Genomic DNA, 13,431 nt, shown 5'->3' on the forward strand with positions numbered 1-13,431 from the left:
CTTTTATTTTGAAGGTTTATTCATAATATATTCTTGGTATAAATTTATTTGGGTTTATCCTACTTGAGATTTGTTCAACTTCTTGGATGTGTAGATTTGTATCTTTCACCAAATTTAAGAATTTTTTACCCAATATTTGTTTAAATATTCTTTCAATTCCTCTCTCTTTTTCTGCTCCTGAAACTCATTCTATATGAATGTTCAAGCCTTCATTCTTGTCCCGTAGATCCCTTAGGCACTGTTCATTTTTTCAGCCTCTTTCCTCTGTTGTTCAGATTGATTATTTCTATTAATCCATTGCCAAAACCATCAATTTCTAGCTTCTGTGATCTCTTCTTTACTATTGAGACCATCTGGTAAGTTTTTATGTTTTTCAGAATTTCTCTTATTTGCCAAATATATATTTTTCTTCAGTTCTTTTTTTTTAATAACTTCTATATCTTTGCTGAGAATTTCTGTTCTTCATTTGCTTTAATAGAATGCTCAATAGATTGTTGTAGCATTACTCTAATTGTAGCATTTTTATGACAGTCTTAAAACTTGTCTGATAATTCTAACTACTGTTTAATCTTTGTGTGAGCATCATTTGACTGTCTTATTCAAGTTGTGATTCTCCTGGTTCTTAGTAATGTTTATTGTGTCCTACACATTTTGTCTCTCATATAAGGTGACTCTGGGTCCTGTTTATATCTATGATTTTAATAGGTAGTCACCCAATTAGGTTTAGCACGTGGACCTGGCCTGTCTTGTGGGCTGTGGTTCTCATGGCAGTTAAATCATCAGAGCCTTTCAATGTTATTTTGGTCCCCTTGTTTTATCTGGTGTTGTTGGGGCTTCCACTGGTTTCTATTCTGATACCTGAGGGGCAGAAGGGTTTTCTCCAGACCTTGCTATTGGGGAGGACAGGGTGTAGTGGGATTCCACCACTCAGCCACCCCCACCTCATGTCTGGGTGGCCCCCCTCTGTTGGGTGAGGGGGCACAAGACCCCTGCCCTTGTGAGATCCCAAACAGCTTGCCACCTTCCTGCCCCCTTTCAGAATCTTTCTGTGGTTTATAGTTATGCTTGGCAAGGACCAGATGCCACCCGTTTTTAAAAACAAAGTTTAAAGTTATGAAATTCTTCTATGCAATCAGAGGTGCATGACAAGGGCTACGTGCCAGGCTTGTGGGACCCTCGGGGTGAGGAGCAGACCATTATGTGCCCTCAGGGCTCATACACTCTTCCAGGGTGAAGCTGGCCCTGGTGACTGGGGAAGAACCAGCCTTTTCCCCAGCATGGTCAGGTGGGTGGGATCTCAGCAACCTGAAGGGTTGATTAAGCCACTCGGAGGTCCATGTGGGCCCATTGCCTCATGCTAGGCTACAGGGGGGTCTCACAAAGCTGGCAGCAAAGACCTGCTTCTCCAGCAGGATACGTCTCAGGTGTTGCCATCAGCCAAGGCAAACTTTGGACAAATTTAATAAGAGATATGCAAGATCTGTAAGGAGAAAACTTTTAAGGGCAACTGGAGCAACACAAAGACAAACTGAGTGATTAACAAATTATTTAAAAAGGCTCTTTGACGAGAAGGTTGAATCTCAAACAAAAATGCTATTTCTCTTTAATTAATCTAACAATATAGTTCTATCAATAATGATAACAACAGGCCACTTTTAATAGATAATTCAAAGTTTATATTGAAAAATTAAGATGCAGAAATGTCTACAAAGTATCCAAAAGATAAAAGCAATGGGAAGATGGGGACCAGCCTTATCAGATAATGAAACATAATTAAAACACTACAATTTGGTTCTGAGCATAAACAGAAAAATCAATGAAAGAGAAGACAGAGTTCAGAAATAGACCTCAATTAATTTTAGAAATTATATATATTATATATTAAATTTTAAATCAAAAGGAAAAGGTGGATTATTTAATTATCGGGGATGGGAGATATATTAACAACATGGAAAGAAATAAAAATAAGCATCTAATAAATAAATTAGATCCTTATAATACTCCTTCAACCAAAATAAATTCCAGTTGGATTGACTATTTACACCAAAAGAACACAATAATCTACACAAGCGAGAAAAAAGAAAACACAGGTGATTTTTAAAAATTTAGCCTGAGTATGCGAATTTTAAAAATGTGCAGTTCTGTAAAATAAAACACACATTGTCATTTTTTTTTTTCTGCCAGATGTGGCAGAAAAGGGAGAGATAGAGTGTCTGTATGTGGATGTGTTGTTACAGATATTCAAAAGGTGGGGACAAAAAAACTATAGAAAAATGGGCAAAGTGCCTTAAGCAGGCAAGTCACAAGAAAGAAAATGTAAATGCCACTTAAAGTTTTGCTAAATGACCTGAACTTGCTCACAATTAAACAATCAAAGACAGGACAAAATATCACGCTTCTCTTCTCAGATTGCAGCTGCCAACACGTATGGTAAGTCACTTTGCTTTTGAAGTTATTGAAAAACAGGAACCTCAGATATAAACATTCAGTCGGTGAGAGTACACCAAACACCTATGTGTAGTCAGTTTAACAATGCTGCCACTTCTACTGGACATTAAATTCTAGCCCTATGGAAAATGGGCCTGCATACCCTTTATCTGAGAGATTTCACTTTTAACGACTTAAGCTGCTCTGGTACATATATACTCACACGTGTACAGAGATAGACACACAGTAGAATTTGGTATGATAGGAAATGATTGGAAAACATCAGCAGTAGGTAACGAATAAATAGTGGTTAAATAAATTAGAGTTCATTGAGACCATGAAACACCATATAGTCATTAAAATGTTCTCCAAGACATCCTAGAGATAGGAAGCGAAAGAAGCTAAATGAAAAAGCACTTGAACTTCATGCTACCACTGAGATGTTAAAATAAGAAGGTGGGTGGTAAATTCAGTCATGAAGTGCTGTGTGGTCACATCTGGAAGGACACAAAGAAAGTGGGAGGTGATGATGTGGGAGCTCGGCAAGCCCAGTGTGCAGAGGGGAAGAGGAAATACTTGTCTCAGTATATTATTTGATGACACTTGAATTTTCAACTTTAAATAAACATTTTTATTAAATATGTGTTTTAAAAACTGACTTTTGCAGGTGGACTATGAAACCTCGTAAGAGAAAATGAAATAAAAATAAAGCGAGAAACAGACACACATGACCCACAGAATAGATCCTTTTCCCGAATTTATTTACTTTAAACAAGAACCAATGGTTGGCTGTTGGAGAGCTCCCAGGACCCCAGCAGTTGTCAGGATAACTTTATAACTGAACCAGTTAGAAATGAACATAAGTAAAGTTAGCCAGATCTAACTTTCTGCTTGTATCTGGGTTTTTTCAATACTTAAAATTAAGACAATTTTTGAGCAGAATGAAGGTATTTTTATTTTTTTCGAAAAGTGTTTTCTTGTCTCTAGCAATGGAGTTGGCAGAACTAATATAATATACATCTTTGATCTCTTCATTATTGAGGGTTTTCGGTTTTCAAATTCCAGCCCAAATTTCAAACTCAGAGTTTCAAGAGTGAAACAGGTGCTGCTATAAATAAACACTACAACAGTAATGAAGGCGAAGGAAAAAGGAAACCGAGCAGTGACCTCTTGGTTCGCACTTTCCTGAGCAGGTTGCTCTGCGACGTCTGCCATCACCGTGTGTGGTGTGGGCTTTGTGGACGTGTTTGTGCTGGTCCCACTGACCTGGGATTATGAACCCTGATGACAGAGGCCAAGGGAGTTCCCAGTAACTAGGAACAGGAATATTTCTTTACAGTAAAGGATGGGTCATCCCAGATGCTGAAGTAAGAACACACAGCTTGTTGTTCCTATGAAGGAATTTACTCTTAAAGCACACTTGTTATTTTTAGATTGCAAAGCCCGAGGGCGTTGACTGTGGATGATTCAGTGTTCCCTACAACTATCAGTATATTGGTATCGCACATCAATTTTTAATATGAATGGATAAAAATAACACTGAAAATAACCTGTCAGTTCTGTTAAGTAGATGGACAGGCAACGAGGATGACTGTATCCTCACACCAGATCAAAAAAGGGCTCGGGACTCTCTAATGACACATTTAAAGAAAAATAACCTATTAATTAATTTAACTTGATGATCTGTTGTTTTTATTTGTTTTGTTTGTTTTTGTTTTTAAATTGAAGCACAGAGCTACATGATGTCCTTGCCTAGTAGAAGCCAGTCTACTAAGGAAAAGACAGATGTCTAGAAGGTGATAATGGACCATCAGTGCCCACCCACACACGCACAAGAAGCAAAATCCCTTCCACAACCTTCCTGAGAGATGTCACACAGGTGAGACGTGTGTATGCGCCTGGGCGTGTAGGGCTGTGCTCAGGGGGCCCCGCCTGGGATGACGCGTGTGAGCCGTGCCTGAGGGAGCCAGCTGTGGGCTTCTTGTCAGGGAGGAGAAGGCTGAGTAAGGGTAGCCTGGCGCCTCTCCCACTGGGTGGGTCGCTCCTCTGGCCTGAAGGAGAAGAGCGGCATTGTAGATTAAATCCACGCTTTGCACCACACCCTGCAGCCAGGGAGCGGGGCCGTTTCCAGGGGCAGCTTTGGGTTGAAGTTTCTGACTCTGTGTCCCAACTGAGTGTCTCAGTGGCCGTCCATGGCTCCCATTTGGGAGACTAGCTTCTGACCTTAACCAGGTGTCTTTGAAAACCAAGGCTTCCACTTAATCTACTATAAAAAAGAGAACGATGGTCTCCATGCAACTTGGTAGGTATGCAATAAATACCAGTCCCTTCTTCTTTTAGAGGTTATAATACCTTGGTTAACAGAGAAGTTCAGAGTCCATACTGTTGTCCCTGCTTGCTGGACCTGAGCCACTGCTGGAAGAAAGGCAAGGCAGGGGTCTTTCCTATAGTCAGCAGCACTTTAGGATGTAAAGGCTGAATAACAATCTGTTGTCTCCTAATTACAGATGAAAGGTGGGTCCTTCTCTGTGAAGAGAAACGTGGATTTGCAGATCCTGCCTAGTCCCAGAGTTGGAGGCCACTGCTCACCCAGCATGAGAGGAGCAGGTCACCGCTTCTTAGGGAGTGTGTCAACACCACAAAAAGAAATAGGCTCAGGAGCCTGCCTCTTACCCTTTCACCCTCACCTCCAACCCGGGACAATGACTTTGAGGGAGAGATGACTAAAGACTGCTCATTGAAATAGAGCTGACCTAGAAGGTTTCCAACAACATAGACTTTTGGCGAAATGGAATCACACAAAAATGGGATCATGTACGATGCTGTAGCAAAAGGACCTCCCTCCAGGTGCACGTCTGCAGAAAACTTAAAGACAATCCTAAAACTCAATAAAAGTCAGTCTGGTTTTTATTATCAGCATCTGCTAGCAATTCTAAACAACAGCACTGACAAAATACTCCTTTTCCCCAGAAGTATGTTGTTGATCTATGACCTAAGTAACTGCTCCCAGCTACACAGCTGGAGGATTAGGCCACACCTGTTCATTTCTAGAGAAAATCTGTAAGGTTAGAAATCCTTGGGGTTCCATTTGAATGTAGTTTGTGTTTCTAGTCCCCGGGGTACTGCATATTCCTGAGTTTTAAGCAGCAGGTCTTAAGTCGGCTATCATGGTAGGGGGATTGTAGAGACAGAGAAATGACACCAGCCTTCTTTTGACCCTGTCATTCCAGAGCACAAACTGGAAGGTGTGAGCTCTCCATTTAGTAACAGCAAAATTCAGTTCCTATATTAAATATTTTACTGAATTTGAAGAATGGATTTTAAAATGACCTTAAGACTTTTTACACTTGTTTAATAATTCAATAATGAATCTAGAAAATTATTATTAATTATTCCATGACTATTACTGAAAATAATATAGTCATATACCAAAGAAAAATGTAAAAAATAATCTGCTTTGGTTATGTAATATTATGATATGCCACTTAAAGAGTTTTTTTTTTTAATCGTGAAACTAAGGTACGGGACAGGGAAATAAATTTCTCCGTACAGCCAAATAGTACATGAAAGGGCTCAAATCCTGGTTCCACAAGAAGTGTTCTTTCTCCTGTCCAGATATAGTCCTTTAAAAAAAAGGCCAAGTGAAAACAAACTCAGTAATTTTGATGGTTTTCAGGCACTGGATTTGCAGCTACATTACCTGAGTTCCCGCTCTGCCATTTTACTGTATGAGCTGGAGCAAGTTAATCAAACTCTCAGAGCCTTAATTTTGTAAATTCTAAAATAGGTTTTATTTAAAACAATGCTCCCATGGGTGGCTGTTAGGTCTTCTCTGTCACCTAGAAGGGTGGATGAGACCTGTTCCTACATGGTTTCCTGCCTGCCATGGCATCTGTCACCATAGCACTGGCAAAGGCTAGTTCTTGAAACCACAGTGAAAAGGCATATCATAAAAAAACAAAGATTGATCAAATTCCTCCTTCACATTTTCCTGTTGCAGTTTTAACCTTCTGATACAGGCAAGCAGGAGACTTTTTTTCCCCTTTGGCAAACAGAAATAGCTGAATATAAATGATTCTAATGTCCCAGTTGAGAAACATGTAAGAGATGGCTTTTTGCTATCATGTTCATACAAGCCGAAATGTCACTGCAGAAGTAATTAGAGTTTTATTTTGCTGCTCTAACAACATCCAAACATTTAATCCTGTGGTGCCTTGCACGCACACAGAAAGGAGGTCATAGGAAGACACAGGGGACTGTGAAGATCTAGAACTGACTTTTGCTAAACCCTGGTTTCAGTCCTTTAGTAAAGACAATGGAAGTGACCCTCCTAAGTTAGACATTTGCAGCTGGGTTTTAAATGTACAGGGAAGCTGCTTGGAGCCCTTCCTTCAGATGTGGGCATTGTAAAGACGCAGACCCCAGGGAGACTGCTTGAAGCTTCAAGCGGAGAGTTACCCGTATACCCACTGGAGGAGTAAACACACCCAAACTGGTTCATATGCTAAAAATACATATTATGGTTAAAAAAAAAAAAAAAAAAAAACGGTTACCTCCCTTCCAGGTTACACTGCTCTAAAAGTTGCTTTGATGCTTGTTGTTATTGTTGTTGTTTTAACAGCAATTTATACGCCCCTAATCCTCTTATCACATCAATAGACTGACTAGCAGCACAAGATGCACCTCAGCATCTGCACCTGCCCTGTGCTTCTCTCTAACCTATTTTCATCTCCCATCAACTGCCTCCACCCCCAACCCACTTGTCAAACTTTGAGGGAAGTGAGGTCTGACTCAGTGTGTTGATTTGCCCACAATTGTCAATAAAGTGAAAATCCAGCTCCTCTATGTCTGAGGTCTAAATGTAAAACCTGAAACTATAAAACTTCTAGAAGAAAACATTGGAGAAAAGCTTTGTGAGTTTGGGTTAAGCAGAGGTTTCTTCAACACAACACCAAAAGCATAATACGTAGGTGAAATGATAGATTGGCCCTTATCTATAGTAAAAACATCAGCTCTTTTTTTTTTTTTGAATAAGCTAAAAGAATAAAATGAGCTAAAACTATGAGTTTAAAGACTGAAAAGACAAACCACAGAGCAGGAGACAATATTTAGAAATTATATGTCTGATAAAGACCTTGAATCTAAGATATTTAAAGAAATCTCAGTACTCAACCCATTTCAAAAAATGGTTAAAATTTATGAAGACAACTTCATCAAATAGCATATCCAGATGAATTAAGCACCTGAAAAGGTGTTCGATGTCATTCGTTATTAGGGAAACACAGGTTAAAACCACGATGAGATACCACTACACACCTAGCAGAATGGTTGAAAGTAAAAGGACTGACCATACCAAGTACGAGCAAGAATGCGGAGGGACTGCAACACTTATAAGATGGTACAGCCACTTTAGAAAACAGGGGTTTTTTTCTTATAAATTCAAATATACAGCTACTATATGACTCAGCCATTCTACTCCTAGATTATTTACCCAAGAAAAAATTAAATCACATGTCCAAATAAAGACTTATACATGAATATTCACAGCACCTTTATGTATAATATCCAGAAACTGTGCACAATGAAATGTCCACCAACAGATGAATGAACAAACTGTGATATACCCATACAATGGAATACAACTCAGCAACATGGATGAACCTCAAAATAATTCTGCTGAGTGAAAGAAGGCAGACAGAAGCATACATAGCATGTGATACCAGTTCTATAAAATTCTAAAAAATATGCAAAGTAATTGATAGTAACAGAAGACCAGTGTTTGCCTAAGGAGGGAGAACCAAGAAGGTGGAGAGGGAATTTCAAAAGGGTGTAAGGAAATATCTGTGGGTGATGGATATATTCATGATCTTGATAGTGGTGTCGGTTCTATGAGTATGAACATTCAATGAAATATAACATTGTACATATATATGTGTATATATTTTTTTATTATAAGTCAATTGTATCTTAATGAAGTTGTCTTTTAAAAAGAATCTCTAGTCCACTAAGGGGTAACATAGAGAGGTGAGACATAATCTTTGGAGCATTGCTGTTTTTCAAATATTAGGGGAGATCTCCAAGTTCACACCTCCTCCACCAACCAAAGCAAATATACACACACAAACACACACACATATACATTAATGAGCTGATGGGCATAACAAAGGTGGGATTGACTAGTGCCAGTGCTGCGGGAATCCAGGAGAGGCTGAGTTGCCTCAGGAGAGATCGCCATAGCAGTTAACGAACTAAACCTTGGAGCTAGCCACACAGAGAAGGGCAAGGTTGACCAGAAGGCTGAGTCAAGACTCCAATGCAGAATGAGGTGGTTCTCAGTTTTTGGGAGAAACAGAAGCAAATCTACACCAGGGGCTACTTCTCTGATCTGCAATTTAGGTCCACAGGGATATCACTGTTAGGATTAAGCAATAAGATTGTAACCCAAGTTAACAAAATCCAGGAGAAAGCAAACCACTAGGATTGAGTGTCAACAGAAACAACAAATAACACATTAGATCCCTGAGGATTACAGAGTTGGGGATTTTCAGGTACAGAATATAGAGAATAGCAACATGCAAAACGTTTAAAGAAATAAATGGTATAATTCAAAAAGGATCAATCAACATGAGGCTATTAGAAAAAGAACACATAGAAATAAAAATGCAATTGCAAAACTATGGTGATAAATAACCCCAAAATTTCAGTGTTTTGAAACAACCAAGTGTAATTTACTGCTCACTCCACAAGCCTATTCTGAACCCTTTGAAGCTACATTCAGTGTTGTCCTTCCTCTGGAACCCAACTGCTGGAACAGCCACATTCTTGGTAGAAGAAAGAAGAATTTCAGTAAGGTTCACACTGGACATTAAACACCCCAGATTGGAAGGACAAACACTCCTGTTGCCTGCAGAGTAGAATTAGGTACATGGTCCCAGTCAACCAAAAGAGCTAGAAAGTGCAACCCTGTGCTATTAGATACATTGTTTTAAAACTGCAGAAGAGAAGAGCAGGTCTCACAAACAACCAGGGAGCAAAAACAGAGGACTTTGGACTTTCAAAAAAATAGAAATTGGGATAAATATGGATTTCCCAATGGCAACAATGGAAGGAAGAAAACAAGCAAACAACATCTTCAAAAAGAAGTGAAAGGAAAGAACTGTCAACCTAGTATGTGCACAACGAAAAATATCTTTCAAAGAGTGAAATAAAGACATTTAAACATAATTTTAAAATGGAAAGAGTTGTTAAGAAAATATTGCATTCATGGCACTTCTAATGCAGGTGCTTCATGAAGAATGAAAACTATCCCAGAAGCAAAGTTGACAGTCAAGAAGGAATGCATAGCAAATAAAATGCTACCCTGCATGCAAATTCAAACAAATATCATCCATAAGAATCAGTATTAATTGCTAATTTGTATTAATACAAGAAGTACAGACCTAAATCCTCTGTAGTGATGGTATTCTCAGGAAGGGAATATTAAATTTCAAAGTTTCTCATGTTCTTTCATTGTTCACATGAATCCTCTTGGGCCTTGGAGAAAACTCTCCCCAACCAGCACCTTCTCAGGCCAGGCCCAGCTCAGTGGCTTTTCCTGCACCTTGTGCCAGTTAAGCTGAAACTCATCTGCAACCCACACCATTGCTATGCCTCCCTTGTCTACAAGCGGATGCTGCCTATCTGAGGTCAAAAGCTTTTATTCCCACTAGGACTCTAAAATTTCCACTTCTGCAGTGACAGGCCTGCTCTTCATGACCTCTACAAAATGCCTGGCACCTGCCTCTCTGTTCTTTCCTCTCCTCCACAGGTTTTCCTTTTCTGGAGGGCTCTGCCTTTGCTGGGAACACTTTTGTTTCTTTCCCAATGGGCTTTTCCCGTGCCCTGTATCAAAGGGACAGGATTGTTATATTTTATTGTATTCCATTTCTTTATGCATGTACACACATGGTAGTTTTCATAATTGCAAAAGTAAAACCAAGATTGCATTTATTATGCTCTTCCTTTTTAGTCTAAGTTTTCTATTTTCTTCTATTGTTTGCTTCTACTTTTCCCCTGTTCTTCTGTTTCCCTTTGTCTCAACCCTCCCAGCCTAACTTCAGTTAATTTATTTTCACGCGTAGTGTGTTACCTTCTGTGTTTTCTCTCATATTTCATAATAAAAGAACACACACACACACACACACACATAGAGGAAATTGCAACGTTTTCAACATTTTCTGCATCTTGCTTTTTAATATTTAACAATATCTTGAAGAACTCAAAAGGAACTTTGAAGTTTTCTTATCCTTGATGGGGAAAAAAATTCCTAGTATTGGTACTGGCTAAAAATGTGCAATTCAAGTTCCCATCTCCTCCACCAAACAAAGCACACACACACACACACACACACACACACACACACACACACACACACTCACTCACTCACTCACTCACTCACTCACACAGCCTTAGTCTGCAGTATGAATACCCTGTGGAACCTCATTTACAGCCCTTCTCCCACTTCTTCAAGATCCTTATCAGGGGTGTATTGGCTAATTTTTCACAAGGAATAATGTAAAGGCTACACAAGCACGGACACCAGCAGACCAACAACTTCTGTTCCATCGATAATTAAATACTCTAAAACTAACAATGCCTTAATAATAACCCCTTAAATGTCTGGAGACAGACAGTGGGGGCTGAGAAATCCCTCAGCATAAGGAGGGAAGACATCACACCCTTGGACTTTGTAGATAAGGGATGTGCAGCTCTGCAAATACTAAGCAGCTCACCTAAGTTCACACTGCTGAACACCGTGGAGCTGGCACTTTGACTCAGGAACATCCTACCATGAACCTGAAGCTCTTCACCTCAAACTAAATATTTACAAAGCCTCATCTCATTAACTGGATTAAAGGATAAAAGTGCTCTAGAAGTCCTAGTTACTCAACTTTGTTTCACCCAGCTCCCATTCCCAAGCTCCTAAGGTTTACTTGAGTTATCTCAAGGAGCATAAATTGAATATCTGCATGAATAGATCATAAATGTACACCTTCATATATGTATACATCCGTTTATCTACACATATATGAGAAACAATTGTGACCATGAGATGAATTTTTTGCGTTTAAATTTAATGAATGTATAAAAAGCAAATCTAGTCATTAAACTCTCACTGTTCACTGTAAAATCTTGTTAAACTTTGTTAGAAGATTCATTTGGTCTTTCACCCTCTTGTCAACGATAAAACGCAACTTTATATTCTATCCTTTGGTTACTAAATCACCAGCAAAGACAACTGAATGGTCCCAGCCTATTATAAATAATATATTTCAAAAGGTTGGAAACACTGTTAATGAAAAACTAAATTGGCAACCGTCCCCTCTGCCCCTCCGCTCTCAGCAGATAAAGGCTTTGTTACCCCGGGTGAGCAAATGCCCTCGGCATCTCAGTCCATTCACTCGCTCACGAAAGCCCCAACCGGGCTGTGAGCAGAGAATTCCCCCTCTTCATTGTAGACAAGGGATCCTTTTCACTAAACCACAGGTGCAGGCAGAAGAGAGAACGAGACAAAGCCAAGGCATGAAAGAAGTGAATGAGACATAGAAACTTCCTTAGTTTTGTGTTCCTAAAAAAAAAAATGCTAAAGCAAATGAGGCCTGATTTCTTTTGTGGACTGTGCTTAGCAAAAGAGGACCAGCTTTTCTTCATTCACATGAGCTGTTTGTAGCTTCAAAACCAAGCACCTCCCCCCACCTCTCTCCCCAAGTTCTTTTTTAAAAAGGACTTTCACTAAGGCCTTTCCTGAGGTCTTCTCTGGATACATGCAATTTATTGCAGTGAACCCCAAACCCTTCCCAAATGGGTACTAAACCGCCACACAGCCTCCAGCTCTGTCATGTTCCACTTAAAATACATAAGTTTAATTGCTTATATTTCTTTGTAGCTTTGGCTGGTGTGAAATTCTCACATGCATACCAAGAACATGGCAAATAATAAACCCCCAGTAAATCACAGTACTATTTTTAATCCAATGAGCAAGAGTTATTACTATCGTGTCTCAATATGTTCGATCAGCACCTGCAGAACAAGAGCCAAAGAAAAGGAAAAGGATACATTTATTTGGGAGAGCTGACAGAGGAGCCAAACTGATTTAACCCTTCCTCTGCACCTGATTTTATGTCAGACCCTTTATGATCCCATTAATTCTCCCAACAACACTGTGGCTGGTAGCTCATTTCCACTTTGATGAAATAACTAACTCACAGAAAGATTCCAGAACCTGATCGAGGTTGCATAAATAAGTGGTAGAGCTAAGATGTAATCCAACAACTTGTCAATATTCATTTTGTAGTTTGCAATGCATTTCACACAAAAAGAAAATGGATATGTGCTCTCTCCCTTCCCTGATCCAGCCAGAATACTCAAGCATTTTTATTAGTGACTCACTTAGTCTCACAGCAAACCTGGTGAGGAAATATCAGTACTCTGTAGGTAAGGAGAGCGAGGGTCACAGCTGGTACACAGAGCAGGGTCCCACTGATGCCAAAGGAGAGGGTCAGGGAGGCCTAAGAATTGGCCCAACTCACCCCATCCTCTTACCAGGTTCTTGACTCCACCACAGGAAAGAACTCAAGGGCAGAGTCACAGTAGAAAGTGAGAACAGGTTGAATATAAAGAATAAAAGATACAGATTTCCAGAGACTGAGCAGGGCCCACACCATTATACAAAAGTAAGAAATACGCACTTAAAGTTCAGTACAGAGTGCAGGCTGACTTAAGAGAGTGAGCAGCTGCTTGCTGAAAGTAAGTTTGATTAAAAAAAAAAGAAATACATACTCCATAGGCAGAGTGCAGGCTGGCTCTAGGAGACTGAGCAGCAGCTCTGCCTTCTGCTGGGATTTGGCATCTATAGTTTTGCTATCTAATGAATATTCAATTAAGGGGGTAGTCCCCACTTATGCAACATAGTCTTGCACATGCTCAGTTGGTCTCTATTTGGAGCATGTTCATTGGTCAAATTCT

Source organism: Cynocephalus volans, chromosome 2, assembly GCF_027409185.1.
Source record: "Cynocephalus volans isolate mCynVol1 chromosome 2, mCynVol1.pri, whole genome shotgun sequence".
NCBI classification, from domain to species: Eukaryota; Metazoa; Chordata; class Mammalia; order Dermoptera; family Cynocephalidae; genus Cynocephalus; species Cynocephalus volans.